The 7,644-nt window shown below is 40.8% G+C and overlaps 1 non-coding gene across 1 annotated transcript; it reads right to left on the reverse strand.

Moving 5' to 3' along the window:
* Positions 1–2,801: 2,801 nt before the first annotated feature.
* On the reverse strand, positions 2,802–2,908 carry LOC141593738 (small nucleolar RNA R71). The gene has a single exon (XR_012521806.1). It is a non-coding gene; the product is annotated as a small nucleolar RNA R71 (small nucleolar RNA).
* Between the last annotated feature and the right edge of the window lie 4,736 nt (positions 2,909–7,644).

Consider the following 7,644-nt stretch of genomic DNA (forward strand, 5'->3'; position numbering starts at 1 on the left):
TATGATAGTGCAAATGGCTGATCGTTCTGCGGTCCAGCCCTTAGGAGTCCTAGAGGATATTCCTGTGCAAATAAGAAAATTCTTCTTCCCAATTGAGTTTATTGTGTTAGACATACCCGAGGATGCCCATATCCCTATCATTTTGGGTAGACCCTTTTCGCACACCTCTTTGGTGCGATTATTGATGTTGGTTGGGGACACTAACCTTTAAGGTGGGGAAGCAGTCCATTAGTTTTGCCCAGACTTATAGGAAGAAAGATGCTATGTGTCCTGTGACTTGTAATGCGATTTCTACCCGTAAGTCTTATGTTGTAATTACTGACACTCCTCCTTCATTATATGTGCCTGATGTGACCATAATTGGCGCATATTTAGCCCCCGAATTACCCTTGTTTCCATGCTTTTTAGTGCTTATTTGGGTCATTTCTTATCTTTAGTTCTTTGTTTTGCATATTCTTTGAGATTTTGATCCCTTGGTAGGAAAGGAGTAAGAATCTTGCATTTTCATGGCAAATCAAGACTAAATTGATCAAATTCAATGACCAAGTATCAAGGAGAGACAAGATTAGAAGGCCTTTGTACATATCATAGTAGAAGAGCAATGTTGAGAAAGGATCCTTGAGTCCCCAAGGAAATCCCCAAGGAATTTATGAAGAAAAGGGAAGAAAAAGAAGAAGTATCACGACGACAATCCGAGCGGATTGTCGCAATCCGCCCGTCCCGCCTATCCACAATCCGAGCGTCCCGGTGAAAATCGCTCGGATTCCCCTCGACAATCCGCCCGGATTCCCAGAATCCGCTCGGATTCCTTCGACCAAATCCGGCCGTCCCGACCCTAATCCGCCCGGATTCCTTCACAGCGCGGGTTGTCTTCTTCAAGCTACGAAAAGAGAAGCCCTTCTCTCCAAAAATACCGGCTTCTCCTTGCTCTACTTAAAAAGTGTAATTACTAGTTTAGCCCTTAGTTAACCCTAATGCATCCTCCCTAATTTTCACTATAAATACCCCATTAGTCTAATTAGAGGAGCATGTTCTTCTTATCAATAATTAGTGTAGTTAATATCAATCAAATCTCTCTTCAATATTGTAACAAGTATTAATCAAGTTTTAATCCAAGTTTTAGTTCTTTAATCTCTCTTTTGTTCATCCTTTATTTTGGGTAATTGAAGATTATTTGGGTTATTATTGGGAGATTGACAACCTCTCAATCAAGCATTCAAGTACTTCTATTATTCTTGCTTTATTATTGGAATCATTAGTAGGTATAATCTCTTAATCCCTTTTTAATTATTGTTAATTACTTTCATTTATTCATCATGTTTCATATTGTTGGTATGATTGACAACCTTACTAGCATGATCAACATGATAATGAGTGAGTAGTCTCTTAGCTAGGGTTAATGGGTGATTAGGGGAAACCAACATGGGGAATGATTCATGCTTAAATTAATATGCTTTCATATCTTATTTGCTTGCTTGTTTTGATCTCAACTCATGCACATGTTATATTTGATGAAATGCTAAGCCTATGAATCCTTGCATTTACTATCATCTCCTATCTTTTCAATGAGACTTGTAAGACATAACCCAACTCGAGTCTCATTAGACCATGCATGTTGTTGAGTAGGGAAGATTAAGTCGACTTGTAGGTGTTGTACAATCTAATCGATTCGGCTCCGGGACCCAAACTTTCCTAGGATTGTAAGATATAACCCAACTCAATCCATCACAACAATAATTGCTTGCTTATAATTTGAGAACATGTTTGTATGATCATATCCCATGATTCCCCTATGATCCCATGACACCCTAGTGCCTTTAATCAATTGTTTACACCCCTTTTTATTCATCTTGCTTGATTATTTTCATTGTTATTCTAGTTTAGTAACCTTCTACATCAACCCAATTTGTGACACCCCTTAGACACCACTAGTTACAATAGAAATCTCATTTCAACTCCCGTCCCTTGGGATCCGACCTTTACTTGCCTCTTTACTAATTGTAGAGTTGCTTGTTAAGCTATAAATTGTGTTTTGATTCGACCGTAACCAACGACCACATCTATTTATTTGTGAATGCAAAACGGACCGATCAAAAATGGCGCCGTTGCCGGGGACGGTGTTTGTTTGATTTAGATTTCCTTTTTGTTATTAGTTGTGTCTTTCTTCGCCTTGAGGAAATAAAAATCCTCAAGGTTTGTTCTAATTGTTTTTGAGTTGTTTGATATTTTGCATGTCTAGAAGGTTACAAAGTGATTTGTTACCTTTTGACCGTGAAATCGAAAGAACCTTGACGAATAATAGGAGACTTGTTAGGAGGAATTTGAGAGGTGTTGGTGAAGTTATTCAACCCACTAGTGAGTTTGTCAATCCTTTCGCAATAGAAGGAGAAGAAAACCCATTACACAATACCCTACAAAATCCACCTACAATGCCAAAATTCTCGTCACACTCCGTACCCACCGAGGAGAATCTACCAAATGGTACTCCTACACCGCAACATCTCACCGGAAATTTTATCGCCAAGTCCGCCTTCATCCAACTAGTTGAGAGGAGCCAATTCGGGGGAATGCCTAGTGAGGACCCTCATTCTCATATGGAAACCTTTTGCGATTATTGTGATGCTATCTCTCAAACGGGCGTGACTCAAGACCAAATTAGATGGGTCTTATTTCCTTTTTCCTTAATCGGCACCGCAAAGCAATGGTTGAAGGGCCTTGATAAGGCCACCCTTGGAATAGATTCTTGGAAGAAGTTGGCTCTAGCTTTCTACAAAAAATTCTACCCACCGGAAAAGACCAACATGCTAAGAGCTCAAATTACGGGTTTTAAGGAAAGGGATGAAGAGTCTTTGTATGAAGCTTGGGAGCGGTTCAAGGGAATTTGTCGCTCATGTCCTCACCATGGACTTAGCGAATGGTTTTTGGTGCAACAATTTTGGAATGGTTTATATGAAGATTCTAGGAACATTCTCAATATGGGATCAAATGGAATGTTCACCGAAGTTGATGACAATCAAACATGGAACAAGATTGAGGAAATGGCGGTCCATAATTCACAATATAGTAGACCTCGCAAGGCTACTAGAGGAGGAAAGCATGAAGTGGACTCCGTTACTCAATTGGGTGCTCAACTTAGTGCTCACATTGACACAATCAACTTGAAGTTTGAACAAGCTATGGCTAGACTTGAGGAAAACTCAAAATCATCGAAGCATCATGTCAATGCCATGACGGCATCCTCATCAATCCCAAGTGGGATATGTGAGAATTGTGGAACATTGGGTCATGACCCAAGTGAGTGTAGGGGAACAACCGAACAAGTTAATGCTTTCCAAGCTTACAAAAGTGGTACCCCTTATTCAAATTTTTACAATGAAAACACCAAGTTCCATCAAAATCTCTCATACAAAAGCCAAAATGTTCAAAACCCTCAAACAACATACACTCCACCACCCATGAGAAACCAAAATCAAAGACCCTTTTACAATCAAAACCAAGGTTACCAAAATCAAAATCCATACAATCACCAAAATGACGAAGGCTTTGATGTCCAAAAAGCGGTCCTCCAAATGCAAAAGAATCAACAAGAATTTTTCACCCAAATGCAAAAAGATAGCCAAGCAAAAGAAACCACCATCAACAACATTCTAGCTCACACCAAGATGTTGGAAACACAATTGACTCAACTAGCATCTTCAAGCTCACAAAGACAAAAGGGGCAATTACCACCTCAAAGTAATCCCCCTAGACATGAAACGGTTAGTGCCATTCACTTGAGAAGTGGTACAAGGTATGAAGCACCGAAGAAGCAAGTTGAGGATGAAGTTGTGGAAGCTAGTGAAAAGGAAGAAATTGTGCAAAAATCCAAAGATGGAGAATCATCAAAAGAAGAAAGTTCAAAGAATAATGAAGACAAGGCCAAAGAGAAGGAGCCCATTGTGATTAGACTTCCTTTTCCAAGTCGTCAAGCCAAGCCCAAATTTGATGATCAACTTGGAAAGTTCATGGAAATTGTGAAGAATTTAGAAGTCTCAATCCCTTTCACGGAATTAATCAACCACGTTCCGGCCTATGCAAAGTACATGAAAGATATCCTCACAAAGAAGAAGTCGATCCGGAAACTTGAGACTATCGCCTTCACTAAGGTGAGTAGTGCAATACTTCAAGGGAGTTCACCTCCAAAGTTAAAGGATCCGGGAAGCTTCTCAATACCGTGTACCATTGGCGACACGACGATCAACAAAGCCTTATGTGATCTAGGGGCTAGTGTGAGTGTCATGCCGTACTCGGTGAGTAAAAGGTTGGGAATGGGAGAGCTTAAATGGACCAACATCACACTTCAAATGGCCGATAGATCGACGAAGACACCATTAGGGATATGGGAAGATGTCCCCGTGCGAATTGGGAAGTTTTTCATCCCGGTGGACTTTGTCATTGTTGATATGGAGGAAGATTCCAACATTCCAATCATCCTAGGAAGACCTTTCCTACACACCGCCGGTGCGGTGATTGATGTGAAACATGGAGAGCTCACTCTAGAAGTGGGAGATGAAAGCATAACTTTTAATCTTGACAAGACCATGAGAACTCCTCGTTTGCATGAGCCATGTTTCATGATTGATCATTATAGCCAAAAAGATGAAAGGAAGAGATCGGAACTCCAATGGAGGAAGAAAATTGAAGATGCTCCATTCAAAGAGCAAGTGAATTGTGAAAAGGAGAGCTTGCAAAGCTCATCAAAATCAACCAAGGAAGAAGAGGATGGCCTCATTGGCCAAGAGAAGAAATTGGGAGAGTTGTCTCCATCTAAGCAAGAGATTTTCAATGATCAACTCAATGAAGTTTGTGGTCTTTGGGACGACGAGTTTGAAGTGATTTTTAATCCCTACATTGGGCATGCCATCGATCATGATCAACAACAAGGGGCACGGTCTATTGAGGACTTCTACCATAATAATGAACAAGCTTTTGATTACTTTTTCAAGGTGTTGAGCAACATCAACAACACCTTGAACATGCCCCCTTGACATCTCATCAAGAATGAGAGTTTGGTGGAGTCCTCCCTAAACCACCACTTGTAAATATTTCTAACTCCCTAACTTACATTTCAATGCTTGTATTGCATTTTTGTCATTTTTGGATTTTTATTTACTTTGATCAAAATAATTGTCATGTAAGAGAGAAGTGAGGGAGGGACTAACGATTTCAATTGATGTGTAGTGCTTTACCTTAGTGTGGGGATGGGAATTGCCTAGGCTATCCATGCCTTAGTAATGCCCCCACAATGAAGAACACAAGAAATGAAGAAGAATAGAAGAATGGTAAAGGGAAATGCATTGTGCACGAATGGAATGAATCCGGGTACAAAGGACCAGAATCCGAGCGGATTCCCAAAAATCCGCCCGTCTTGTGCAATCCGAGCGTCCTGCACAAAAGACGCCCGTCTTGAACTGAGCTGAAATTTGAAATTTTCCCACTGTTAAAGAATCCGAGCGGATTCCAAAAATCCGCCCGTCTTGACGAATCCGGCCGTCTTGTAAAAAAGACGCCCGTCTTTGCAGCTGAGGAAAACAAGCAAAAATCTCTGGACTGAAATCCGTCCGTCTTTGAAGAAATCCGCCCGTCCCGTGTTCAGACAATCCGAGCGGATTGTACCAAATCCGCCCGTCTTTAGGCGAGCTTTCGCAAAGATTGAAGAAGCAGAATCCGCACGGATTGTACCTAATCCGCACGGATTGCACTGCGATTTCAAAATTTCGGCCCCTTTATAACCCCTCCCACCTTCATTCATTCACTCATTCATTCATAAACACTACCCACAACATCAAAACCCTCATCCTCTCCATCATAAAAACAAAAACCCTCAACAACATTCAACAAAAACAAATCAAACCACCCTTCCAACAACAATTTAATCACTCCTTCTTCAACAAAAATCAAAACCAAGAACAAAATCTTCAACCTTTGAGTCGATTTTTGTTTTCATAAAGGCAAAGCCTTTCACCTTCAAATCGATTTGGGCATCCTACATATTGAAGATTTTTCATTCTTTTCTTGGTTAAGCTCATCAATGGCAAGGACAAAGGGTGCAACAAAGGCAACTAAGGCACCAAAGGCTAAGGCACTCTCACAAAGGCAAAAGGCTCTTCAAACAAAGAAAGCTTTGGCTATGGTGGTGGCAACACCAAACTTGGAAGTACAACAACAACAACAACCTTCTATGGGACCATCAACATCCTCTACTCCGGTAATTAATCAACTTTTGCATTATCCGGAGGTAACTTTTATTTCCGATACCCATAGAAATACCTTTGTCAAGTTTGCTATGAAATCTATTCAATCCACCAAATTCATATGTAAAGATGCCTTGGAAAAATTGGGTGTTCTTGAACAAACAAAAGCCTTTTTCAAAGCCATGGGGTTGGAGAAATTGTTTGAAACAAAGGAATTGACATACCCCTCCCTTGTCTTGGAATTTTTAAGTTCTTTGAAAGTCACCAAAGTTGAGAATAGGGAAAATATCGAGTTTCGTCTAGCTAATGTTAGTAGACGCATTACCTTTAAGGAATTGGGTGAAATTTTGGGTCTTAGTGATGAAGAAAGTTATTTCAAGAGTTATGGAAAGTATGACCCCGAACCTCTTTGGGAGGCAATCTCCGGGAAGAAATTTGAGGATTTTCATGCATGTCGTGCTCTTTTGGTCCATCATCAGGGCATAAGAGTATGGCACAAGGTTGTGGGAAATACCATAATTGCTAGGAAAGACACCAATCATTTCACAAGACTCGATTTTATTCTCCTTGAATCGGCTTTGAATATCGGAAGAATTCACACCAAGCCTTACAATTCTTTGAGGCTATTGGTTGATAGATGGCTTAATGTTGATAATGGGAAGAAGGGCACGACCGTTATTGTCAATGGCGGGCTAGTCACGGTCCTAGCTAAGCACTTTGATCCTAATTTCAATAAGGATAAGAAGTACAAAGCAAAGGAAGGTGGCCATCTTATTGATATGCACATTATGATTAACAAGTTCAAGTGGGTTGCCCATAACCCCCTTGACACTAAATATGGATGGCTAACTAGTGAAGCTAGATCATTCACCTTGCCCTCGAAGATTTGTCGCCTAAGTGTCCACCGGACCAATTATCTACTTCCCCTTTCCGAAGAAGCCGAGTATATCATTCAACAACAAAAGGGTGATCTTGAAACCCCCTCCTCTTCCATTATCATACCACCTTACCCCTTTGAGTATGAAGAGTTCAAGCCGGAAGGAATTGAAATTGGGAAAGACTATGTGACTCTTCTTATGCAAGCAATGCACAAGCAAGCCCATGAAGATCGGAAAAATGCGTATTTGGCTCAATATCCACCCCTCCTACATCTAGCTAGGCAAGGACTCCTTGACCCATCTTGTCCTTTGCCTAGTTGGGCGGATAGAGAAGTCTTATTTCCGGGTGCATCTAGGGACGTGGTGGGAGATCATGAGGTTGTTGGAAATGATGAAGAAGTTGATGATAATATTGAGGAAGAAGCAATGGAAGGAGAAAGAGATGGTGAAGATGATGATGAGGAAGACGATGAGGAAGAAAGTGACAAGGAAAGTGGCAATGTGACCACTTCTCATGAGGGAAGTGGTGATGA

The sequence above is a fragment of the Silene latifolia genome, chromosome 7 (assembly GCF_048544455.1).
Source record: "Silene latifolia isolate original U9 population chromosome 7, ASM4854445v1, whole genome shotgun sequence".
Classification (NCBI taxonomy): Eukaryota; Viridiplantae; Streptophyta; class Magnoliopsida; order Caryophyllales; family Caryophyllaceae; genus Silene; species Silene latifolia.